Below are 27,333 nucleotides of genomic sequence, written 5' to 3'. Positions count from 1 at the left end.
AAAATGCCAGAAGATGAGTACAAGACAAAGGGCAGGGGGCTTCCAATTGAAGCACCACTCCAGCGCTGAGAGCAAAATGAAAAAAACAAAAACAAAAAAAAACTGGAGTGGTGCTTTAACACAAGCGTTATGTCCCAAAACAACATCACATCCCATGTACACTGGATGCTAAATGCCAATAACTGATTTGTTTTTGCCAGCATAAATGATCTGTTTTGTGTGTTTATTGGGCGATTGTGAAATTTCACAATCTTGTAGTTTTTGCTTGCACTGTAAAAAAGCAGCTTTTAATTTGCATAGAAAAAACACAACATGACTTTTAAGTCTTCATTGGCTGTAAGCCATAATCATCAACATCAACAGAAGTAAACACTTGAATATATTTTTGTATTGAATTACTGAAATAAATTAACTTTTTGATGATATTCTAATTTATTGAAATGCACGTGATCACCTACCAACCAGCAAGAATTCTGCTTCTCACAGACCTGTTTTTTCTTTATGAAGCCCTCTTACTCTGCACTCATTACCTGTATTAATTGCACCTGTCTGAACTTGTTAGGGTACGGTTCCACTTGCGTATTACTCGTGCAAGTCTCACATTGGACAGGAGCGGGTTGGCTGCATGTATTTCCATGCAGCTGAGATGCTCGTGTCCAGAGAGCGTTAGGCCATGCCGGGTGATACCGATGCGATGCTCGCACGAGTAATACGCAAGTGGAACTACAGCCTTACCTGTATAAAAGTCACCTGTCCATACATTCAATATATCACACTCCAACCTCTCCACCATGCCCAAGACCAAAGAGCTGTCTAAGGACACCAGGGACAAAATTGTAGACCTGCACAAGGCTGGGATGGGCTATAGTACAATAGGCAAGCAGCTTGGCAAGAAGGCAACTGGCGCAATTATTAGAAAATGGAAGAGGACTGTCAATCTTACTTGGTCTGGGGGTTCATGCAAGATCTTGCCTCGTGGGTTAAGGATGATTCTGAGAAAGGTCAGGAATCAGCCCAGAACTACACAGGAGGACCAGTGAATAGAGCTGGGACCACAGTCTCAAAGATTACAGTTAGTAACACACTGCTCAGTTATGGATTCAAATCCTGCAGGGCACGCAAGGTCCCCCTGCTCACGCCAGCTCATGTCCAGGCCCGTTTGAAATTCACCAATGACCATCTAGATGATCCAGAGGAAGCATGTGGTCAGAGGAGGCCAAAATAGAACTTTCTGGTATTAACTCCACTCGCCATGTTTGGAAGAAGAAGGATGAGTACAACCTCAAGAATACTGACCAAACCGTGAGGCATGGGGGTTGACACATCATACTTTAGGGGTGTTTTTCTGCAAAGGGGACAGAAGAACTGCACTGTATTGAAGGGAAGATGGATAATAATAATAATACTAAGTTTTATTTCTATAGCGCAAACATATTCCACAGCTCTTTACAATTCAGAGAGGACATGTACAGACAATATGAGACAATACAAAATAACAGAATTAAGATACCAAGAGGAGTGAGGGCTCTGCTCGTAAGCTTATAGTCAATGAGGAAATAGGGAGGAACAAAAGGTGAATGGGGGGGGGGGAAGAAAAGCTTGTTATATATGGTTCAGACATCGATTTAATAGGGGATTCAAAAGCAGCTGCATGAACCCGTCCTTGGCCAGAATTTATACAGGTGCAGGGGACAAGAATTGGAAGTACATTTTTGGGAAGGGCAGAAAGGGACTAGATTAGATCAGGGCAGTGAGGTGATAGGCTAGTCTAAAGAAATGAGTTTTTAGGGCTCGCTTAAAGGTGTGGATGTTGGGATGGGGGTAAAGTATCTCGAGATTTTAGATAGCAACCTCCTTCTCTCATTAAGATTATTGAAGATGGATCCTGGCTGGGTCTTCCAGCATGGTAATGACCCGAAACACACAGCCAGGGCAACCAAGGAGTGGCTCTGTAAGAAGCATGTCAAGATCCTGGAGTGACCTAGCCAGCCAATCTCCAGACCTGAACCCAATAGAAAATCTTTGGAGGGAGCTGAAACTCAATGTTGCCCAGGGACAACCCTGAAACTTGATATATCTGTATGGAGGAGTGAGCCAAAATCCCTGCTGCAGTGTGTGCAAACTTGGTCAATAAATACAGGAAACGTCTGACCTCTGTAATTGCAAACAAAGGATTCTGTAGCAAATATTAAGTTCTGTTTTTTTTATTGTATCAAATCCTTATTTCATACAATAAAATGCAAATTATTTAAAAATCATACAATGGGATTTTCAGGATTTTTTGGGGGGATTTTTTTTTTAGGTTCACTTCAACTGTCTGTCACAGTTGAAGTGAACCTATGCTAAACATTACAGACCTCTCTGTTTTTTGTACTTGGAAAAACATGCAAAATTGGCAGTGCATGAAATACTTATTTTCCTCACTGTAGTTTTGCAAGTCCCACTTACCTAAATAGAACAATCGCTCACCATGTTGCAACAAATCTGCCAGATGTAAATTTCCTACTACTATGGTAGTATAGGACTGTAAATGCGGAAATTGATCAACATACAGTAGATCTAACTCAGACACATCCAACATAATGATATTCCCAATAAAAGTGGTGTAACAAGTGAAGGGTATGTGCCTCAGATGTTGGGAAGAAACCATCAAGCCGCTCAGTCTGCAAATCTAGGCCAATGCAATTGCATGTGATGTTTAGCAGTAAACTGAATCTTTGCCAGATAAAGGGAAGCCTAGCAATGTCACTCGCTAAACCTAAACTGTCCAGATTTGTTAATCCCTATAAGAGTCCATTTTGGGCTGGGGGAATCTGGCTACACTTTTTACAGTTTGGGATTGCAGATGGACAATTTCTTAGCCAATTCTACACCATGCTTACATCAGGTCTCAAACTCTAAAGGGGGCTTTACACGGTAGCGATATCGCTAGCAATTTGTAGCGATAGCGAGCGTGTAAGTACCCGCCCCCGTCGCGCACACGATTGTTTGTGATCGCTGCCGTAGGGAACATTATCGCTACGGCAGCGTCACACATACTTACCTGGTCGGCGGCGTCGCTGTGACTGCCAAACAATCCCTCCTTCAAGGGGGAGGGACGTTCGGCATCACAGCGACGTCACCGCAACGTCACTAAGCGGCCAGCCAATCAAAGCGGAGGGGCGGAGATGAGCAGGACGTAACATCCCGCCCACCTCCTTCCTTCCGCATTGGGGCCGGCGGCAGGTAAGGAGACGTTCCTCGCTCCTGCGGTGTCACACACAGCGATGTGTGCTGCCGCATGAGCGATGAACAACATGGATAAACAACTCTTACCGATTTTTGAGTTTGGGACGACCTCTCCATGGTGAATGATTTTCACCATTTTTGAGGTCGCTGGTCAGTGTCACACGCTGTGATATCGTTAATGACGCCGGATGTGCGTCACTAACAACTTGACCCCGACGACAAACCATTAACGATATAGCGTGTAAAGCCCCCTAAAGGCTATGTTCACACTAGAAAAAGGATTTTTCTTAAGAAAATTTCTTGAGAGTGAAGGATTAGCGCACCTGCGTTAAAAAACGCACCAAACACGCACCTGCGTTTTTACCGCGATTTGGTGCGTTTTCGGTGCGTTTTTACCGCTGGTTGCTCCCTGCGTTATTGTGCCATTATCTATAGTAACTAACGCAGTTAGCTGCAGAAAAGAAGTGACATACTCATTCTTTTTCTTAAGAAAATCTACTGAAAGAATTTTCTTAAGAAAAAAACGCAGTGTGCGTACAGCTATTTTTTTTTGCCATAGGTTTGGCTGGGGAATGTCTGCAGAAAGGTTACAAGAATTTCTCAAGCAATTTCTGCAGCAAAAGCGCACCAAAAACGCAGGTAAAAAACTCAACCTAAGGCCACGTACACATTAAAGGGAACCTGTCAAGTGCAATATGCACCCAGAACCACGAGCAGTTCTGGTGTATATTTCTAATCCCTGCCTAACCGTCCGTGTATACACTAGCATAGATAAAGAGATCATTACAAAAAGAATTTCTAAAGATCAAATATTATATGCTAATGAGCTCGGGACTAGTCCGGAGGGCGTTTGTTCCCTTAGGCTGCTTTCACACATCCGTTTTTTGCTGAGCGGCACAATACGGCGCTTTGCAGAAAAAAACGCAACCGCTTTTTTTACCGCCAGTTGCGTTTTTTTCTGCATAGACTTGCATTAGCGCCGTATTGTGCCGCATGGCCTTGCGTTGCAACTGTTTTTTGCTGGATGCGGCATATTTTGCCCATGCGACGGCCGGATGGAACGTTGCCTGGCACTTTTTTTGTGCGAAAAAAACCCCCCAAAAACGCATCGCGCCGGATCCGGCGCAATGCGGTGCGATTTACAATGCAAGCCTATGGACGCTGGATGCGGCGTCTTGTGGCAAAAACCGCATTCAGCCGCCGGATGCGTTTTTTTGCACTGCGCATGCTCAGTATCAAGCCGCATCCGTCAAAAAAACGGACGGGCCGCATGGAAAAACTTATGCAACGGATCCGTTTTTTTCGCCACATCTGTTGCATAGGTTTTTGAGCCGGATTGAGTTGCATTGCATAAACTGGATGTGTGAAAGCAGCTTTAGCTAGTCAGCCCACATAGCATGCTAGCAGGCCCCTGTGGGCGTACTAACATGATAATGAATACGCAGGGACACCGCACATACCTCACTGTTCATGTCCATGAAAATGGATGCGCACTGTCCCCAGTCTCATTAGAATATAATATACGATCTTTAGAAAGATCCCTTTATCTATGCTACTGTATACAGGGACGGTTAGGCAGGGATTAGGTATATACACCCAGAACTGCTCGTGGCTCTGAGTGCATATTGCACCTGACAAGTTCCCTTTAAGTATTTGGTGAGGTTTTTTAACCTCCGTATTTGTAGCCAAATTCAGGAGTGGGTAATAAATCCAGAAGTGGTGCTCATGTTTCTATATTACTTTTCCTCTGATTGTTCCACTCCTAGCTTTGGCTTACAAATACTGATCTCACCAAATTCTCCTAATGATAAATTTACACAGCATTAGACAACTGCCAACACGTTAGTTTGCCAGTGGCAAGTGTTTTATAAACCTGTTTACACAGACAGATCGCCCTTCAGAAGTGCACTGAACAACCTGTAATAGATTGTTCACTGTGTATAGGCTGCCATTGCTCACTGCAGCGCAGGTGATGTTTACATAGGACAATGTGCTGCAGAGAAAGGTGAAATTATTTTTTGTGCTGCGCAGAAAAATGATCTGAAAAACGTGCCTTTTTTTGTTCGTTGAGTGATGGGCAGCTTGCTTATACTGCACTTTATAGTGAAATGAGCTTTCCAGGAGCCATCATTCATAATTGTACAGTGGAAATGCCCATTTACACGTCCAATCCCTCTGAAGCTCTTCCACAAATATGTAGATATTAGCACGGATTTATACAGCAAAAACATAAATGCCAATAGTACACAAACAGCAGGACTTTGCTCTATTACCACCACCAATATTGCGTTCTCTGGGCAGACAAAAATTTGCGCACGGCTGGATAAAAAAAACTTTTATTATCAATTATAAAACACACAAGTTAAAAGGTGAGCAAGAATAAGCAGTGAGATAAACCCCAAGGGGCGCACTTCACAGATCAACCAGGCTAGATTAAAGTAGTGGATAATAGAACAGCAATACTTATTTTCAGGTACAGGGTAATTGATTCAACAGGTCTATATTATAGTCAGATACACTGTAGCCAATCCCAAATAAACCAATCTAAAAGTAATACAGTGGAACCTTGGATTACGAGCATAATTGGTCCTGGGAGTGTGCTCTTAAACCAAGTTACTGATATCAAAGCGATTTTTCCCATAGGAAATAATTGAAACACAGACAATTCGTTCCACAACCCAAAAATATTTACTGTATTTATACAAACTTATTACAGTAATACAAAATAATGTACTGTATTCATATAAATATTACAGTACACTAATACAAAATACTGTACAGTACAGTAAAACAACATGTAAAACAAATTAAACTGCACATTAGCTTACAACAGAATTGTTGGTGTGCGGGAGGTACAGTATAAGCAATGGGCTGCACTGGTTATCAGAAAGAAAGTTCAATACTGTATCCACAAATGCAAATTAATAGAAATGCTATATAGTATATACTGTACAATGGTATACTGTATACAGTAAACAGTACATATGTACAGAAAATTACCTCCAGAGCGGGTCAGAACGCGGTGAAAAGACAGAACCGGAAGTGTACATGGTGGGAATTTGCTCTTATTGCAAAGCATTGCTCTTAAACCAAGTTACAAACTTTTAAAAAGCTTTGCTTGTCTTGCAAAACGCTCTCAAACCAAGTTACTCTTAAACCAAGGTTCCACTGTATAAGAAAATTATCTGGGTAGCCAATAACCAAAGTCATATATAATGTCCTATTGTGTCGAAGTAACAGCCCAACCTGCATAATAAACAACTCTCTATAAATCTGTATAGTAATGTAAGTTGAAAAATGTATATTTCCTGATTGCCTGGGGGAGCCCCTGCTCCCAACGCGCGTTTCAGCATGCCGCCTCTCTCAAGGGACATGACCATATGACTCATATCCCATCGTGGGTGGTTTTCACCTCGTATTGTTAAATCGAAGAATGAGCATGTCACTTCTTTTTAACAGCTTCAGTGTTCTAAAACCCTGAGGTAGTTAAAAGACGTGACACAGGACAGAATATGTGCACAGCAATGTCATTTTGACAATGCTGTGCATGATGTTCATTTTATGGGGTGTTTTTTCAGGCCAATTCTTGGTGGCATTGCCTATGAAAAAGACTGTGTTCGCATTTAGCCTTACAGGAGCCATAATAGAACCATCCAGACCTGTTTTGTCATGCAAGGGATGTCTATGAATATCATTGACTCATTAAAAAAAATCCATCAGATGTCTGCGTTTTCTTTTTACTCGCTAGAATAGTGCAGCATTTCACGTTATGTCAAGAGAACCTAAGCCTAGCCGCTGAAGCGAGAACAGCAACTGATTATTTTTCTGTAATCTGTTTTTGATGATATATTCCTTATTTTATTTTCTGTACACAACTGTGGTGGCAGCCACCTAACATGAACTGCTGTAAACAGCATTTAAAACAGCTGCATGGGTCAAGGGTACCTGTGCAATGGAGGTAATTCATCAAGCAGCATGGGAGAGTGTTCTACAGTATATCACGAAAGCGATAACACCCCTCACATTTTTATAAATATCATATGTTTTCAATGGACAACTCTGAAGATACAACACTTTTATATAAAGTATCAAGTGTACAGCTTGTATAACAGTGTACATTGTGTGTGCCCTCTAAATAACACAGCCATTAACATGTAAACTGCTGCCAAAAAAGTACACCCCTAAGTGAAAATGGCCAAATTGTGCCCAATTAGCCATTTTTCCTCCACAAATGTCTCATTAGGATTACACGGTTTTTGGTGTGATTGAGGAGCAAGGGTGATAAATTTAGTGTCATCACTCACAATCTCTCTTATACTGGTCACTGGAAGTTAACATGGCACCTCCTTCCACAGAATTCTCCGAGAACCTGAAAAAAAAATAAAATTGTTGCTCTACATAAACATGGCCTAGGCTACAGGAATATTCCCACCACCCTGAAACTAAGCTGCAGTACTGTGGCCAAGAGCATACAGCAGTTTAACAAGACAGGTTCTGCTTAGAACAGGCCTCGCCATGGTCAACCAAAAAAGTTGAGTGCACAAGCTCAGTATCATATCCGGAGGTTATCTTTTTAAAATAGATGTACAAGTGCTGCAAGCATTGCTGCAGAGGTCAAATAGATGGGGGTCGGGGTTCAGGGGGGGGGTCATCATGTCAGTGCTCAGACCATACTCCACACACTGCATCAACATGGTCTACATGGCTGTCATCCCAGAAGGAAGCTTGTTTTAAAGATGATGCATGAGAAAGCTCGTAGTTTATTGAAGAAAAGCAGGTTAAAGACATGGCTGCCTGGAATCGTGTCCTGTGGTCTGATGAGGCGAAGATAAAAGCTTATTTTGTTCAGATGATGTCAAGTGAGAATGGCGGCAACCAGGCGAGGAGTACAAAGGCAAGCGTGTCTTGCCTACAGTTAAGCATGGTGGTGGGAAAGTCATGGTTTGGAGCTGCCTGAGTGCTGCTGACTGTGGGGAACTACAGTTCATTGAGGGATCCATGAATGTCAACATGTACTGTGACATATTGAAGTACAGCATTATTCATTCCCTTCAGAAACTAGGCAGCATTGCACCATGATAACGACCCCAAACACACCTCCAAGACAACCACTGCCTTGCTAAAGAAACAGAGGGTAAAGGTGCTGGACTGGCCAAGCATGTCTCCAGACCTAAACCCTATTGGGCATCTGTGGAGTATCCTCAAACAGAAGGTGGAGGAGCGCAAGGTCTCTAACATCTACCAGCTCTGTGGTATCGTCATGGAGGATGGAAGAGTGGCTCCTGTAAAGCTCTAGTGAACTCCATCCCCAGGAGAGTTAAGGGGTATTCCCATCTCCAAGATCCCATCAAAATATGTAGTAGGTATAAAAAAGTACCTACACTGGCTCTCACGCTGCCAGTGCCGGCTCCCTGCTCTCTGCACACGTAGCCACAGTCCACATCGGGTAATTAACCCGATGTGTACTGTGGCTAGGAGTGCAGGGAACAGGGAACCACCACTGGCAGTGTGAGAGCGGCGGACGCTGGTAACGAAGGTAAATATCGGGTAAACAAGGTAAGGGCTTCTTGGTTACCCGATGTTTACCGTGGTTACCAGCGTCCGCAGAAGCCGGCTCCCTGCTGCCTGCACACGTAGCAGAGTACACATCGGGTAATTAACCCGATGTGTACTGTGGCTAGGTGTGCAGGGAGCCAGCGCTAAGCGGTGTGCGCTGGTAACCAAGGTAAATATCAGGTTGGTTACCCGATATTTACCTTAGTTACCAAGCGCAGCAATGCTTCCACGAGGCGCTGCTGCCTGGGGGCTGGTCACTGGTTGCTGGTGAGATCTGCCTGTGTGACAGCTCACCAGCAACCCGTGTAGCGACGCTCCAGCGATCCCTGCCAGGTCAGGTTGCTGGTGGGATCGCTGGAGCGTCACCTAGTAACTTACCAGCGATCGCTATCAGGTTGTATCGTTATTGAGATCCCTGGTAAGTTGTTTAGTGTGACTGGGCATTAACCCTTTAAAGGCAGTGCTTGAAAAGAATGGTGGACACAAATTGACACTTTGGGTATTTTCACCTATGGGAATACTTCACTTTTGTTGCCAGAGGTTTAGACAGTAATGGCTTGTGTGAGTTATTTAGAGAGCACAACACATTTACTGCTATACAAGCTGTACACTGTCATATCTTCAATGTTGTCACATGAAACGATATAAAATATCTCCAAAAATGTGAGAGGTGTACTCACTTGTGATATACTGTAGGCATGCTCTGATCTGTGAGGAGGGCCCTATGCAGGGAGCTGTGCCCATTCCCGATAGTACGACCCTTTACTATATCAGGAGCTACAAGAGAATACTTCCATTTTCAGGCTTTATATACTGTGTTTGAAGCCAAAGCAAGGAATGGATCATAAACAGGAGACACCTGCAAAAAATAGACTGGATCAACTTTTTAATTGCCCTGAATTAATGATAATGGGATGACTGCTGAGAGTGATCGCTACAGAAAAGTGCAATTCTGTTAGGGTCAGTGCTCAATAGGAAAATTGACAAGATTTCAGGAGGTTGTCTAGTTCAGAATATCCTGATGCCTGAGCAGTTGGTTTATAAAATAGACACAAAACTGAGCTTTACTGATTGTCCTGGGTAATGTACTGTGCCTCTGTGGCGCCCCTGAGGCTGCCATCGCCATAGAAGTACTGTACCTCAGTCAGAGGTGTGGTGCCCCATCCTGGGTAAGACAGAGGCCATCTATTGGTTCACGCACCAAAAACCTGCAGACAACCAATTATTAGCTCACATATTGGATCAGGGCCAGGGCAGGTCCCATTAATGCCGCATAGCGACCAGTAGTCTGGTTATGGCACTTAAGCCCCGTGCACTGTCTCTAGAACCATCTTGGGGGAGGAGCTTAGTGGGTGAGCTGCCTGAGGTAAAATAGGTGGAGCTAAGTTTGAAAGTTAACAGTTGACCGGTGACAGAGTCAGTCAGGAGGAGGGAGGAGACTGACGAGGAGTGAAGCCCCTTGGGGTCCTGCTCGACTGAGGAGACTGAAGAGAGAATCCCAGTGACTTAGGGGGAAGATTGTCAGACCCCCTATAGTCGTATTGGACAAGCAACAAATTAAGTTGAAGGGATTGGTCGCAACGGGGTCCTGGTCCTAGGCTAGGACAATACTTCAGGACTTCCTAGTAACACCAGAGGCCAGGGTGGCTATACGCACCTTCGGGCCACAAGCAGCACACGAATCCGCTGGAAGGGGGCCACAGAGGATCAGGGAGCCAGGCAAGCAGGAACCCTTCGAAGGTTCCCGGAGTGAGCCACGCAGGCAACATTCCCACTAGAGGTCTGCGGCCCCTGGCTCAGGGAACTGTGTGTACAGGCGCAGGACAGGAGGGAGAAAGTCAGCGCAGAGAGACGGCCAGGAAAGGCAAACAAAAAGAGAACCGGTACTGGCCTCGGACTTACTCAGGATCGGCGGTTGCCCATCACCAGGGCTCCCAGCATACCGTGGTGGAATAAATTGGCTGTCAACCTGAAGAACTGGTTCAGTGAGTAAAAGACTTATGGCAAAGCCCTGGTGTCGTCTCAATTTCTCCTGCATCACAGCGTGCCCTGACAGACTTTTCAAATCCCAACAGTCGCCCCGGGGTCCCACGCCACCTGTGGGGAGCAAGAACAGCTCAGCTGCAACATCATCACCTGCCCCAGGGAACCCACAGCGTACCAGCGGCTCACATAGCCGCAAAGGTGGCGTCACAAACTTTATTCCACTGTAAATAATCATTATCCCCCTTTATTAAAAAGACACCACCAGGGTCACAGAGCCGGACCCCGCCACCGCTGTGATCCCCGGACTAGCCCGGCCCGGTTCAGAGTACCCCCGGCCACGGGGCAGGCGCATCACCTCCACCTCTGCTCATGATGCCTGGTATTAGCTGCAGCGATGACGTCATATTGACAGTGCCGCAGCCATTGAGCTTAGCATATCTGCCCGAGTGGATGAAACAACCCGCTCACAGCCAATTAACTGCCACACTGTCAAATGTGTCCACATCGCTGAAGCCAATACCAGACGTGCAGATGATGCTGGATCCAGAAATGGTGAGTAAAGCGGGTTTTGTTTAATCGTGAACTGCACCGGGGTTTGTAAACTATGTAAGTTATGCGCTCACAGGTAAATAAACAGAAACTGATTTTGCCCACAAGTGCGCATTTTCCTTCCTCCAAGCGCCTGCTATCTAAAAGGCCTAATGCAATTTGGACCTCACTGGTGATCCCGTAACCAGATCTTTGGGTCAGAGCAGAACAGCCACAACAGAGACAAATTAAAGCAGCATCAATCAAAGTGATCTTTGGGTGCAAGTCTCCAAGTTTTCAACCAGTAACTGCCACACGTGCCCCCCCCCCAAAAAAAAACAAAAAACAAACAAACATTACTCAAGTAGTCTTCTATTAAATACAAATTCAGGCTTTGTTAATCCATAAATGGGGATTTAATTACAAATTGAATGACCTGCCAAATACAATAATCTCCAAAATTTCTTAAATGTGGTTTGAACTTTGAGTTAGAGATATGGGAAATGAGGTAGAGAGCAAACATCTTCCTATGTTTTTTACAATATATGTCTTTATCCAGTGATCTGACCAGCTTCAGAGCAGTGCTTGGAGGCTCTAAAGCAGGGGTGGGGGGCATTTTTTCTGCTGTGGGCCATTTGGAAATTTTTATCATCATTCCAGGGCCACATAAAATTATCAACTTAAAAATTACCCTACTATATTTAGTCAATTAACTGACTGGTAGCTGGAGTTTCTCGTTGGTGCGGGTGTGAAGTTACGCGATATTGATCTTGTTGCTTCCCACAATTGCTTTTCCAGGTTTGTGTCAGCTGGGACTGCTATATATGCATCACATAGGAGACGCTGGTAAGAATATACATCATTGGGGAGGGCTGTGAGGAATCTACATCGCTAGGGAAGCTGGGGGCATAGACATGGCTGTGGGGCATGGACATCACTGGGAGTATATAGATCACTGGGGGGCATAGAAATTGCTAGAGGGCACAAACATTGCTGGGGTATATACATAGCTGGGGGCACAGGACAGACAGACCTTGGGGATGCTGGGGGCACAAACAGCACTGGGACAGCCTCTTTTCTTCTGTGGGACAAGAGTGCATTGAGCGCCTAACCCACCCACAAAGTACATCCTCATGTTGACACTGGCCAGCGTGAGGACATAATTCTCCAGTGTATGCATCGCAGCGTTCATCATTGAACAGTGCTGGAGGGGTTTAAAGTAATACGCGGCTGTCAGCCCAAGCACTGCAGTCCCTGAGAATCTGCCAGGGGGGCTGCAGAAAAACGTCATCTGGAGGTTCCCCGCCCCTGTTCTAAGGCCTAGAGTATGCAATCGTGCTCTCTTCTTGCCTAGCAATCTGGGTATACAATATACAGTGCTGATTAAAAGTTTGTGAACCCTTCAGAATTTTACTGATTTTTTTTCTTGCACAAATTTGACCTAAAACTACTTAAGAATTTTACACAAGTTCTAATCTAACATATAAAGCTGAGTGTATGTATGTGTGTATGTATGTCCGCTAAAGGAATCCGCACCATCGCATTTACAATCACTAAATTTTGTACAGACGCCCCATGTGACCCAGGGAGCATCGTAGACTATGTTTTGACAGAAAAATTTAACCCCATGCTTTACAGTTAGTCTATAAAATCCTGCCGCCATTAAACTGAATGGAGGTGGGAGCTATAGGCTATTAATAGCAACTGTCAGTGGTTGCTATAGGAACAAAATAAATGGTTAGTTGAAGCTTATGTGTGAGGTTATATGATGTCGGTGGGGAGATGGATAGAGAGACAGAAAAAGACAGACAGACAGACACAGACAGAGACAGCCCGGGCAAAGAGACAGCCCGGGCAAAGAGACAGACCAAGACAGACAGGGAAAGAGACAGACACACACAGAGACAGACACAGAGATGGAGACCGATAAACTGATACAAATACAGAGATAGAAATACTCAGACAGAGACATAGACACAGACAGACAAGGAAAAAGAAAGACAACGAGACAGACAGCGAAACACAGACAGAGACTGGGAGAGAGACAGAGAGACGCCCGGGTACTACAGCTAGTAGTAGATAAAGGGAACTAATACAAACTAGTAAAAAAAAAAAAAATACTTTTTTTATTAAAGGGATATTATACAATAGCACATTTATAAATGACAAACAATTGGACTATCAGAAGGTGAAATTATAGTATGGAGTTTTTAAACAACAGGATGACAATTTGCTGTGTTTGGACTACATGTTATAGTTAAAAAAAAAAAAAGGCACCTATCACAGTCTGATCTTGACAACAGCATTTAGTGTATTATGGCACTAAGAAAGGAGATTTCCGAGGACCTCAGAAGAGTTGTTGATGCTCATCAAGTTGGAAAAAAGTTACAAAAACCACCTATAGGCTATGTGCGCACGTGTGCGTATTGCATGCAGGAACGCTGCGTTCTGCACCGCAGCGTAACTTCATGCGCCCTGCGTCCCCAGCACAATCTATGAAGATTGTGCATGAGACGTGCGCACGTGGCGTATTAGAATGCAGCGATTCGGCTGCTGTTAAATACTACATGGAGGTGCGTAATACTATCTCGCTCTGCTCTGTGCTATATGTTGGCTGTATACTACATGAGGGTGCCTAATGCTATCTGGGTCTGCACTGTGCTATATGGCGGCTGTATACTACATGAGGGTGCCTAATGCTATTTGGGTTTGCACTGTGCTATATGGCGGCTGTATACTACATGAGGGTGCCTAATGCTATTTGGGTTTGCACTGTGCTATATGGCGGCTGTATACTACATGAGGGTGCCTAATGCTATTTGGGTTTGCACTGTGCTATATGGTGGCTGTATACTACATGAGGGTGCCTAATGGTATCTGGGTCTACACTGTGCTATATGGCGGCTGTATAGTACATGAGGATGCCTAATGCTATCTGGGTCTGCACTGTGCTATATGGCGGCTGTATACTACATGGGTCTGCATTGTGCTCTATGGGGGTTACATAGAGAATTACGGGGGCCTCATAACATTATATGGAGGAATATGGGGGCTGCATACTGCTATACCCCCAGAGTTGTATGTCACCTCCACCCCAGTGCTGTATACCCCCCCACAGAGCTGTGTATACTCCCAGAGCTGCATGCCACCTCCCCACCTCAGAGCTGTTTGTCCCCCCACCCCAGAGCCACTGCCCCCCTCTAGAGCTGTATGGCGCCCATTGCTGTATATCCCTTTCCTCAGTAATATGTATTCCCCCAAGTAATGTGTATGTTCCCCAGCCTCTCTTGTGATGTACTGTATATACAGCAGTGTCAGTGTGCTCTATCTGCAGCCATGTCTGTTAGTGATGGCCACCAATCAGCGTGGCATAGACATGCCCAGGAGGAGCTGGATGGACACAAGCGAGGAGGTGGAGGAGGCTGTTGCCGGCTTCCCAATATTAGAAATATCTCTAATGTGTCTGTGTGTGCATGTATGATGTATATATCTACAGTCAGGGCCAGAAATATTTGGACAGTGACACAAGATTTGTTATTTTAGCTGTTTACAAAAACATGTTCAGAAATACAATTATATATATAATATGGGCTGAAAGTGCACACTCCCAGCTGCAATATGAGAGTTTTCGCATCCAAATCGGAGAAAGGGTTTAGGAATCATAGCTCTGTAATGCATAGCCTCCTCTTTTTCAAGGGACCAAAAGTAATTGGACAAGGGACTTTAAGGGCTGCAATTAACTCTGAAGGCGTCTCGCTCGTTAACCTGTAATCAATGAAGTAGTTAAAAGGTCTGGGGTTGATTACAGGTGTGTGGTTTTGCATTTGGAAGCTGTTGCTGTGACCAGACAACATGCGGTCTAAGGAACTCTCAATTGAGGTGAAGCAGAACATCCTGAGGCTGAAAAAAAAGAAAAAAATCCATCAGAGAGATAGCAGACATGCTTGGAGTAGCAAAATCAACAGTCGGGTACATTCTGAGAAAAAAGAAATTGACTGGTGAGCTTGGGAACTCAAAAAGGCCTGGGCGTCCACAGATGACAACAGTGGTGGATGATCGTCGCATACTTTCTTTGGTGAAGAAGAACCCGTTCACAACATCAACTGAAGTCCAGAACACTCTCAGTGAAGTAGGTGTATCTGTCTCTAAGTCAACAGTAAAGAGAAGACTCCATGAAAGTAAATACAAAGGGTTCATATCTAGATGCAAACCATTCATCAATTCCAAAAATAGACAGGCTAGAGTTAAATTTGCTGAAAAACACCTCATGAAGCCAGCTCAGTTCTGGAAAAGTATTCTATGGACAGATGAGACAAAGATCAACCTGTACCAGAATGATGGGAAGAAAAAAGTTTGGAGAAGAAAGGGAACGGCACATGATCCAAGGCACACCACATCCTCTGTAAAACATGGTGGAGGCAACGTGATGGCATGGGCATGCATGGCTTTCAATGGCACTGGGTCACTTGTGTTTATTGATGACATAACAGCAGACAAGAGTAGCCAGATGAATTCTGAAGTGTAGCGGCATATACTTTCAGCCCAGATTCAGCCAAATGCCACAAAGTTGATCGGACGACGCTTCATAGTACAGATGGACAATGACCCCAAGCATACAGCCAAAGCTACCCAGGAGTTCATGAGTGCAAAAAAGTGGAACATTCTGCAATGGCCAAGTCAATCACCAGATCTTAACCCAATTGAGCATGCATTTCACTTGCTCAAATCCAGACTTAAGACGGAAAGACCCACAAACAAGCAAGACCTGAAGGCTGCGGCTGTAAAGGCCTGGCAAAGCATTAAGAAGGAGGAAACCCAGCGTTTGGTGATGTCCATGGGTTCCAGACTTAAGGCAGTGATTGCCTCCAAAGGATTCGCAACAAAATATTGAAAATAAAAATATTTTGTTTGGGTTTGGTTTATTTGTCCAATTACTTTTGACCTCCTAAAATGTGGAGTGTTTGTAAAGAAATGTGTACAATTCCTACAATTTCTATCAGATATTTTTGTTCAAACCTTCAAATTAAACGTTACAATCTGCACTTGAATTCTGTTGTAGAGGTTTCATTTCAAATCCAATGTGGCGGCATGCAGAGCCCAACTCGCGAAAATTGTGTCACTGTCCAAATATTTCTGGACCTAACTGTATGTATGTCAGTGTATATGACATTGTATAGATTTTTGTCTATTTATGTGTTTTTGTGAATTTCCATTTAAATATGTATGTGTACATATGCCTGTATGTGTATGTATCTGTGCATGTCTATGTGGGGATGGGGCCCACTGAGACTCTTTCGCCCAGGGCCCGCAAAAACCAGGAGCCGGCCCTGGCCAGGTGTATAATAGTACTTGATGTCACAAAGAAACTTAAGGTAACTTCTAAGCAACTATAGGCCTCTTTCACATTAGCCAATGTGCTCAAGAGTCGATCAGGATACAAATACACGCATTGAACAATTACAAGGAGTAACGGCTGCTTTACACGTATCAATTTATAGTGCGTTCGCATGTGCGATCGCACCCGCCCCCATAGTTTGTGCGATACGGGCAATTTGTTGCCCGTGTCGCACAAACTCGGTAACCCCCGTCACACGTACTTACCTCCCGAACGACCTCGCTGTGGGCGGCGAACATCCTCTTCTTGAAGGGGGAGGGACGTTTGGCATCACAGCAACCTCACACAGCGGCCGGCCAATAGAAGTGGAGGGGCGGAGGTGAGCGGGACGTAAACATCCGGCCCACCTCCTTCCTTCCGCATTGCCGGCGGCCGCAGGTAAGCTGCAGTTCATCGTTCCCGGGGTGTCACACGGAGCGACGTGTGCTGCCTCGGGAACGATGAACAACCGGAGCACAGAAGGACGTTCGATTTTTTTAAAATGAGCGATGTGTCAACGAGCAATGATAAGGTGAGTATTTTTGCTCGTTCACAGTTGCTCATTTGTGTTACAAGCTACGATATGTCAAACGAGGCCAGATGTGCGTCACCAACGACGTGACCCCGACGACATATCGTTCGATATATCGTAGCATGTAAAGCAGCCTTAAAGGCCCTGTTACACACAGAGATAAATCTGCGGCAGATCTGTGGTTGCAGTGACATTGTGGACAATCAGTGCCAGGCTTGTGGCTGTGTACAAATGGAATAATATGTCCATGATTTCACTGCAACCACAGATCTGCCAAAGATTTATCTCTATGTGTGACGGGGCCTTAAGCCATATCACTAAAATGAAAAAAAACACTGACGCGCATCTGTACTTCAATAAAGATCACCTGGACAAGCGAAAGACTACTGAAAAAATGTTTTGTAAACTAGCTGAATCTCAGGAGAACATGTGCCACACTACAATACATTGACCCAAAAACACTCAAGTCATTCTATGAAAAAATAATTTCTGGAAGAACTTGAAGCGAGTAGTTCACGCTAGAAAACCCAACAACATAATAGAGTTGAAACAGTTTTGTAGAGAGAAACGGAACAAAATTATTCTGATATGCAAGACTAATCAACAATTACCAGAAATGTTTATGTACAATGTGAGGACACTGCAGTTCTCATGAGCGGTAGTGTGTTCACATTACCAACCGTGAGAAATGACCTGTGGTTACCTCTGCAGTCTCGTTACGAGGCTGCATTCAGTACAGTGTGTCAGACGTGGCTGCAGCACTCTGCAAGCGTCGTGGGACCTCGGTGGATTACGCCGGAGCTGTGTGTTGGGAGGGGTTGATAAAAGGGGTGAAAGAGGGGGCTTTGTGTTTTATTTAAAATAAAGGATTTTTCGGTGTGTTTATTCACTTTACTAATGGGTTAATCATGAAAGCTGTTTCATAGACGCTGCTATGATCAAGCCTGGACTTAGTGGCAGCCACCACATAGTGGCAGCCACCTGGATTGCCACCGCATCACGGCAATCTGGAAGAGCCGGTAACACGCCAGGACTGTCGCATAATGGATGCGACAGTCCCAGGGCAGCTGCGGGCTGATATTCTGGGCTGCGGGAGGGGGGTAAGCATTAACCCTGGCCCTCGCCCTCCCCAGCCTGAGAATACCGGGCCGCCGTTGTGTGTTTACCTCGGCTGGACGGTAAAAATACAGCGGAGCCAATGTTTTGAGGGTTTTTTGTTTTTTTTTATATGTACGTTTGATCTCTATATGTCTGTGTCTGAATGTGATCTGTGTGTATTTACTCTGCTCCCCTTCCTCTTCCTGTCATAAGAACATCATTTCCTTGCAAAACGCAGGCAGTGATGAACATTACCGCAGGTAAACCGCAAAATACCGCAGGGAATAACGCAATGAACCGCACAGAATTTGCTGCCTGCGTTATGCCCTGCAGGATTTCACGATTACATTAGTCAATGGAGTGAAATCCCGCAGCGACGTGCGGAAAAGAAGTGACATGCAATTGTTTTTGCAGCAAGAATCCCGCAGCAAAACATGTAGCTGTCAAAATCCGCCTAGTGCGCACAGCATTTTTTTTCCCATAGGATTTGCTGGTGAATTACTGCAGAGATGTTCTGAACATTTTCTGCAGCGAAACATGCAGCAAATCCGCGGGTAATCCACGGGAAATTCCGTCCAGTGCGCACAAGGCCTTATAGATCTGAAAAGGAGACAGGCAGGTATACAGGACTGGCATTAGGGGGAAGGGACATTTCAAAAGGGCCCCCAGAGTCTATATCCAGATGATAAGGCTGGGGCCACACGGGCACTACTACGATCCACTTGCATGAGACTCGGCTCGTGCTGGCAGTACAGCAGAGCCGAGTGTCATGCCTGTGTCCTTGCAACTGAGGTCCGTTCGTGCGAGCAGACCTCAGCTGCGGGGGGCGGGCCGGCACTCAGGAGGGGAGGGAGGGATTTATCTCCTTCACTCCTGCGTAGCCGGCTATTGCCATTCTCGCACTGCACTAGCAGTACACCGGTGTACCGCGAGTGCAGTGCGATTTTTCTCTCGCCCCATACACTTGAATGGGTGCGAGAGAAAGAGACTCAGCTTACAATCGCAGCATGCTGCGATTGTTTTCTCGGTCCGATTAGGGCTGAGAAAATAATCGCCCATGTGTGCTGACACACAGGCTAGAATTGGTCCGAGGGGAATGCGATGTTTTATCGCACTCCACTCGCACTGTTTTTCTCGCCGTGTGGCTTAGGCCTAACCCTACTTCAGGATCTTTGTGACTTTGTCACTTTGTTTGAGTTTGTCACTTCATGTGACTAGGTTGTCACCAAATTGTCTCCTAATTGCAGAAAACTAAAGCGGAAGAGCAGTCAGGCTGGTAGGGGTGTGCAGTGATAGATAGACACGCGTTACACACAGGGTTTGGGGAGTTATGTTCATGTTCTAGAATAAAATATGACAATATTTGAATAAATGTTTTTTTTTGTTTTTTTTTAATAATCAAGAATAAATGTGGATTGTTGTTCATGGAAAAACAATTGACATCCCCTGAAAATCTGTTGGAGCAAAAATTAATATAAGACCCTGTCTTATTTTTGGAGAAACACTGCACTTGCTTGACTTGTGTAAAAATCTGATGTAGTTTTAGGTCAAATGTATTCAGTAATCAGGGAAACTGAAGGGTTTGGGAGAGGATTTTTCATAAGAGTTTAAAAAAAAAAAAAAAAAATGTTATAAGCAATTTTACACAATCCTTTTACTGTTAAAGGCAGAAGGAAACACGTGCCACTCTGACAAATGGCTACTTCTACTAAGCAGGCTGTATTCTGCACCCTATATAAAACAGCACAGACGTAGTTTTACACACAGGCACTGATTAACCAAGGTTTTGTTTTTTTTAGCATAGTTCAGGAAAAGTACAACTTGAAATATCGCAAAATGTTAGTGCAACTCCAAATTGCATACAAAATTCTGCAACATGGCATTTTTACACCAATCCCAGTCATCGCAACCAAAGTGGATGCAGAACAGCAAATTCATCATGATTTGTTCTAGTAGAGTATTGTAGACTAAGCCAGAAACGTACGCCAGCCCTTGAGTGACATTTCTGGCATGCGCACTCAACAGTTGTAGATCACTTAATTCATTAACATGCACATGCCTCTAAATTAAATTTGACATGTTACTCTAACTCTGCCTTTCCCGTTTGGTGTACAAAATGCCAACCTCAATGGAGTGGGGCCATAGCTTTAAATTGGCATTTATGCATTTTTGTTCTTGTCAAAAACACTATAGGTAGGTGTGTTACAGCGGCATGTAAAAGTGTGGGCACCCCTGAACAAAATTTCTGTTATTGTGAACAGTTTATCAAGTTGTAGATGAGATGAGCTCTAAAAATGCATGAAGTTAAAGATGACACAATTCCCTTGTATTTTAGGCAAAAAAAAAGAAAATTTTAATCTTTTACTTTTGGGGAAAAAAAATTGCAAGAAGGAAAAATGGGATGATGCTAAATTGTGAGCACCCTTACAGACAGGGCTGTGGAGTCGGTAAGGGTACTTTCACACATCCGGATTTTTGCTCTGCGGCACAATACGGCGTTCTGCAGAAAAACCGCAACCGGCTTTTGTAACGCCGATTGCGGTTTTTTTTTGCATTGACTTACATTAGTGCCGCATTGTGCCGTAGGGGCTTGCGTTCGGTCCGGTTTTTGCCGCATGCGGCAGATTTAGCCGATGCGGCGGCCGGATCGAACGTACCCTGCAACGTTTTTTGCTCCGGCAAAAAACACCGCATCGCGCCGCATACGGCCGCTGCGGCGCATTTTTCAATGCATCCCTATGGAGGCCGGATGCGGCGCGATGCGGAAAAAAACCGCATCCGGTCGCCGCATGCGGTATTTTCCACTGCGCATGCTCAGTAGCATGCCGCAACCGGAAAAAACCGGACCGGCCGCATGTAAAAACTGATGCAAAGGATGCGGTGTTTTCACCGCATCCGTTGCATAGTTTTCACAGCCGGATTGAGCCGCAGGGCTCAAACCGGATGTGTGAAAGTAGCCTAAGTCAAACCTGCGACTCAGACTCCTCAATTTCCCTTGCACCGATTCCGACTCCAAGGCTTCGACTCCCACATATATTGCTTATATTTAAGTGAAAAATGTATTGTAGTACAATGTGAACATCAGACATTTAATCATGTTTATGATACAATAATGGAGATATTTAGATAGAACATAAAATATATTTATTGGAATACAACTTTAGAACACAAAAAAATAATAAATTGTAAATATGCAATACACTAGGTAATGTAGATTACACACACATATTTATATATATATATATATATATATATATATATATATATATATATATATATATATATATATATATATATATATATATATATATATATATACATATACATACATACATACATACATACATACATACACACACAAACACACACACTAAGTAATAGACTACCGTATTTTTCGGACCATAAGACGCACTTTTTTTCCCCCAAATGTTGGGGGTGCGTCTTATGGTCTGACTATAGGGCTGCGGCCGGGAATGAGGGTGCTGCGGTGGAGCGGGTCATCGGGGGCACGAGCAGGCTGTAGCAGCCTGCTGTGACCACGTGTGCCCGCTCATTACATATGCACGCCCATCCTCCCGCCCATTTCTCAGCGCAGAAGCCGGCGCTGACAGGTGGGCGGGAGGACGAGCGGGGACGCGCGCATAGTAAAGAGCCGGTCCACATGATCACCCCTGGCAATTACAGCCTGGAGTGATCATGTGCGGCTGTATTCACTGCCCCCCGCGCCTCATCATCAGCGCAGGGTGCAGTGAATCAGTATAACTCACCCGTGTGTGTGGAGCCGTCCCCCTGCTGCACGCGATGTCTTCCTGTCTGTGCCGGTCAGCTGATCTGTGCCGGTCAGCTGATCGGCACAGACAGGAAGACATCGCGTGCTGCAGGGGAACGGCTACACACACACACACACACACACACACACACACACACACAGGTCAGTGGTGCAGAGAGGAAGATGATCGGCTGCAGGGAGTGAGGAACAGGCGAGTATAAACGTTTGGTTTTTTTTCTCTGTGCTGTAGGATACAGGCCATATACCAGGATGGTATATGAGCACGATGGGGGCATATAGCAGGATGGGAGTATATGAGCAGGAGGGATGGGGGGTATATGAACAGGATGGGGGTATATGAACAGGATGGGGGTATATGAGCAGGATGGATGGGGGGTATATGAACAGGATGGGGGTATATGAACAGGATTGGGAGTCTATGAGCAGGACGGATGGGGGTATATGAACAGGATGGGGGGTATATGAACAGGATGGGGGGGTATATGAGCAGGATGGGGGGTATATGAACAGGATGGGGGTATATGAATAAGATGGGGAATATGAGCAGGATGGGGAATATGAGCAGGATGGGGGTATATGAGCAGGATGGGGGTTTATAGCAGGATCATATACAAGGCAGGAGGATCATTACCAGGATGGGGTACCTTAGTAGAGAATTTGGGGACATTACCCCCATAACAGTGTCAGCAGCAAATCCTCGCCCTATAACAGTGTCATGACCACATTTTTTTGCTTAAAGTTTTATTTTCCTATTTTCCTCCTCTAAAACCAGGGTGCGTCTTATGGTCCGGTGCGTCTTATAGTCCGAAAAATACGGTATGTAAGGGGCAAAAAAGTTTTTCAACACAAACATACTAAATAATATTTGTGCAGTCTATGAATTTGTTGTAAGAAATAGAATTGCCTCCATCAGATCCTCCTTCGCAGATGACCTCAAATCTGACCTAATAATGTTAAGGCTAGAGAACAACCTCTCTACACTAACTTGGGTTGGAGGCAAAGCCGTAACCACATGGGCAACATCTCTAACAATTTCCAGGTATAAAGGAATTGCCTCATGCACAGTCAGTTTTGATGAACGGTTGAATTTTTCTATTTCTTTGAGAGCAAGTGAAAACTTTTGCTGAAATATGATCAATCTGCTTGTTATAGGAGACAGAGTGAAATCTTTTTCCTTACAGCAACGCTTTGCTGCTCCATGTCATCCAAATACTTGTCAAAGTTAAACTCCTCATCTGATGAGGTGAAGATATGGCAGCAGTAGCACTGTCAGGACCCAAGTCCTCTTGCACCTGGCAGTCCTCTAGGCCACTCATCCTAACTGCTACATCAGTCAGAGCTTCTTTTCCTTTAGTAAGCAGTTGATCATCAAGCAGTATGCGATGACTTGGGTCCACATAAACAGCTGCAAGAAGAATTTTATTTTCCAATAGCTGTGTCTCTATCCATTTCATTAAAGCAGAAATGCCATCTGCAATTAAGCCTCCTCTTTGGGACAGGCAAAATAGCAAGTTCTTCCACTCCCTTATGAAAATGCCAGGAGTTAAATCCTCAGCTTGTAATTTTTTAGTCACGGTAAATGGGTGATTAAGCAATTCCTTCAATTCAGCCACCTGTGTCCATTGACCTTCATTTAGTGTTACCTTAAGTTTCACCATATCTATAGTAAACTGTTTTTGTTCAAGCAATCGTGAAACATTAAAAGGGTGATTCACCCATATTTTTTATTGTCTAGTTCGATATATATTGAGAAACAATATTTCTCTCAGATACCTTGTGTTGGCAATAGTGCCTGTGAGAGGCGCTATTGCAGACTGCTGTTCCCGCTCCAGTGACGTCACCGTCAAGTACCGCACACATCACATCCGTGCAGCCGGCTGCATTCTTCCAGACTCACTGAGCTGTGGCCGGTGTTTCACCGCTGTCACAGCCCATCTGTTCCCTGCTCCCCCCTCCCTCACAGCAGAACGCTGCAAGCAAGAGACGCGACGCGCTGTGAGGGAGGAGGGAGAGGGGAGCAGGGAGCAGATGGGCTGTGACAGCGGTGAAACACCACGCACAGCTCAGTGAGTCTGGAAGAATGCAGCCGGCTGCACAGATGTAACGTGTGCGGCCCTTGACGGTGACGTCACTGTAGCGGGAACAGCAGTCTGCAATAGCGCCTCTCACAGGCACTATTGCCAACACAAGGTATTTGAGAGAAATATTGTTTCTCAATATAATATCGAACTAAACAAAAAATATGGGTGAACCACCCCTTTAAGTTCTGCCCCACCGAGTGACTTGATCGACAATTGCCCCTTTCCCAGCACGTCTCTTCAAGACGGAATCCATTTTAGGGGTTCTAATGGCAATAACCAACTTCCTCACTTTTCCAATTAGATTTCCAGCATGTCCCTCTTGCAGACTCTCTCTTATTGCCAGCTGCAGCGTGTGCACAACACAGCGCATGTGATGAATATGAAAGTGTTTTGAAGCAGCTTCAACAAGATCATCTAATCCTAAAGTATCATTTTGATGTTCTTCTGTTGTAATATCTGTTTGTTCCTCAGTTACATGAACAGCACTGTGGCTCCATCTCACACATACTGAATCCTAAATTTTCTTCTAGCTGTTGTTCATTACTCTCATTCATCAGTTTAATTGTACTTATCTTTAAAGCATTGTCCTTACAATAGCAAGAACCTGTTCTTTTTTGCGTTCCTAATCTTACAGAACTTTTTCCACAAAGGCCTGGAGAAACTGGCTGCTGTATTAGCTTTACTTCCAGTGTCTTGGTAACAATTTCTTTATTGTCACAAACATATCAAACATTGATGGCAAAATAGTTCAGTGAAATGCAGTGACTCTGGCATCCGGCAAAGTCAATGGGTTTCAAGATAGGACATTCAGACATATTGTTTTGTGAGGATCCATTTTTGTGCTCAAAAACGGATCCTCACAAAGAATGATTATGTCAGTTTGTGTGGCGTTTTTCTAATCTGCTTTTGCTATTGAAAGCATTATTTATGAGCTCAAAAACCTTTCAGGTGATGCGGTTTTTTAAAAAGCTGATCTGCTTTTGCAGCTGAAAAATGTATCCTCATTGTGTGAATGCAGCCTTAGATCAGGAATAGAACAGCCATTTATAGGACATTTCCTAACTTTCCCAAATTCCTATGAAAAAATATTCAGCACATTCTGCATTGAACTACTGTCCCCAATTTATTATATATTTTAGGAGTCGGAGTCGGTCCATTTTATACCGACTCCACCAAAATGTACAGACTCCGAAACTGATAACAGATGTGTGGTTAGATAACTTTGCCAATGTTTCAGACTTCAATTAGCCTGTTAGGGTTATGGCTTATTTACCATCATTAAAAAGGTCAGGTGATGCAAAATTTCACTGTTTAGTTTTTTTTTGTTTTATCTTTTATAAGCCCAGTCTCCTTTAACCTTGTGCCAAAAACCAGCAGCCATGATTTTCTTCTAAGCAGCTGCCTAGCACTCTGAAAATGAAAATTGAGGCCCACAAAGCAGAAGAAGACTATAAAGAAGATGACAACTTGAAACCGCTTTGCTCTTTCCTAAGTTCGAAATGTAATTAAAAAATGGCAGTTACCAGGAACAGTGAAGGTCAAGATAAGGTCTGGAAGACCAAGCTAAATTTCTGTGAGTTGCTCGTAGGATTGCTAGAGAGGCAAATCAGAACCCCTGCTTGACTGCAAAAGACCTTCAGGAAAATTTAGACTTAAGAGTTATGGTACAGGGTTCTACTGTTCAGACACACCTGCATAAATAGGTCCTTCATGGAAGAGTCATCAGAAGAAATCCTCTCCTGTGTCCTCTTTATAAAATTCAGGGTCAGAAGTATGCAAAAAAAAAAAAAAACATCTAAACAAGCCTGATGCATTCAGGAAACAAGTCATGTGGACCAATGAGGTTAAAACTCAACAATAACCATATTTATTCATTTATATAGCGCCATTAATTCCACAGCACTTTACATACATTGTGAGCCCCAATGGGGATAGTGTTGCCAATCAGTATGTCTTTGGACTGTGGGAGGGAACTGAAGTACCCAGAGAAAACCCACGTAAACACGGGGAGTACATACAAATTCCTTGCAGATGATGTGGTCCTTGGTGAGATTTGAACCCAGGACCAGAAAACTGCAAGGCTGACCACTGAGCCACCGTACTGCCCTATCAAGGTATGTGTTGAGAAAAAGGGCACTGATTTTCAGGAAAAGAATGTCTTGCCAACCATTAAGCATGGCGTGGATAAACCATGCATTGGGGTTGTATTGCAGGCAATGGCACAGAGAACATTTCAGGGGTAGAGAGAATACATTCAATGAAGGTTCAACAAATTCTTCACGAAAACATTACATCGTCGGTAAAAAAATGGAAGTTGAACAGAAGATGGCTTCTACAAATGCATAATGATCCTAAACACAGGTCCAAATACACAAGACTACCTCAAAAGGCGCAAGCTTAAGGTTTTACAATGGCCCTCTCAGTCCTCTGAACTGAGCATCATTGAAAATCTGTGGCTAGACCTCAATAAAGCAGTGCATGCAAAACGACCCAGGAATCTCACAGAACTGGAAGCGTTTTCCAAGGAAGAATGGATGAAAATCACTGAAAGAAAAAAAAAAAAAAAGGAAGAAGAAGAATAGAAAGGCTCTTGGTTGACTCCAAAAAGTGTTTACAAGCTGTGATACTAGGTAGTAACCATGTAGGGTGCCCAGGCTTTGCATCAGCCAGTTTTCCTTTTTTGTTAATTTTAAAATGTAAAAGATGAAAATTATAATTTTTTTGCCCAAAATATATATGAAATGTGTCATCTTTAAACTTTATGCCTTTTAGAGATCATTAATCTTCAACTTGTTAACTGTCAACTTAAGTTAAGTCATTTTGACCAGGGGTGGCCCAAATTTTTACATGCCACTGTATATTGAACTTAAAAATAAAAAAATTAAAAAAAAAAGATTTTAACTGACCAAGTCAATAGTTTTTCTTTTTTCCATATATTCCATACTGTGCGCAGATCTGTCAGCCAAGTCAGTATTTCCACCATGTCATTTTTATGCACAATTTCCAACTCCAAACTGTATAACTGTGAATAGCTCTTGGTGTAAAGCAGATCAGGTGATGTGTATTTGTGTAGTGAGGGAGGGAATCTTTCAAGAAAACCATAGTTTTTATGCAGGACAATGCTCCATCACATACATCGAAGTACCCCATGGCTTGGCTG

The 27,333-nt window shown here is 44.0% G+C and overlaps 1 protein-coding gene across 5 annotated transcripts in view; it reads right to left on the bottom strand.

Moving 5' to 3' along the window:
- Positions 1 to 27,333, bottom strand: part of SEPHS1 (selenophosphate synthetase 1) — a 94,710-nt gene that overhangs the window by 61,873 nt on the left and 5,504 nt on the right. Inside the window, exons 1-2 of one of the 5 annotated variants that reach the window (XM_075345263.1) lie at positions 9,465 to 9,592; positions 7,533 to 7,597 (exon numbers count right to left, since the gene is read on the bottom strand). The exons of 2 other annotated variants lie outside the window; for them this stretch is intronic. The gene's annotated coding sequence lies outside the window, so the exon portion shown is untranslated. Of the gene's footprint in view, positions 1 to 943; positions 1,075 to 7,532; positions 7,598 to 9,464; positions 9,593 to 27,333 lie in introns of those variants that run through there. 2 more of the 5 variants (XM_075345264.1, XM_075345262.1) reach the window with 2 other exon arrangements.

This window comes from Anomaloglossus baeobatrachus, chromosome 4 (genome assembly GCF_048569485.1).
Source record: "Anomaloglossus baeobatrachus isolate aAnoBae1 chromosome 4, aAnoBae1.hap1, whole genome shotgun sequence".
NCBI classification, from domain to species: domain Eukaryota; kingdom Metazoa; phylum Chordata; class Amphibia; order Anura; family Aromobatidae; genus Anomaloglossus; species Anomaloglossus baeobatrachus.
Note: the sequence above shows the minus strand (reverse complement) of the source record. Positions and strands in the feature narration are given on the sequence as shown.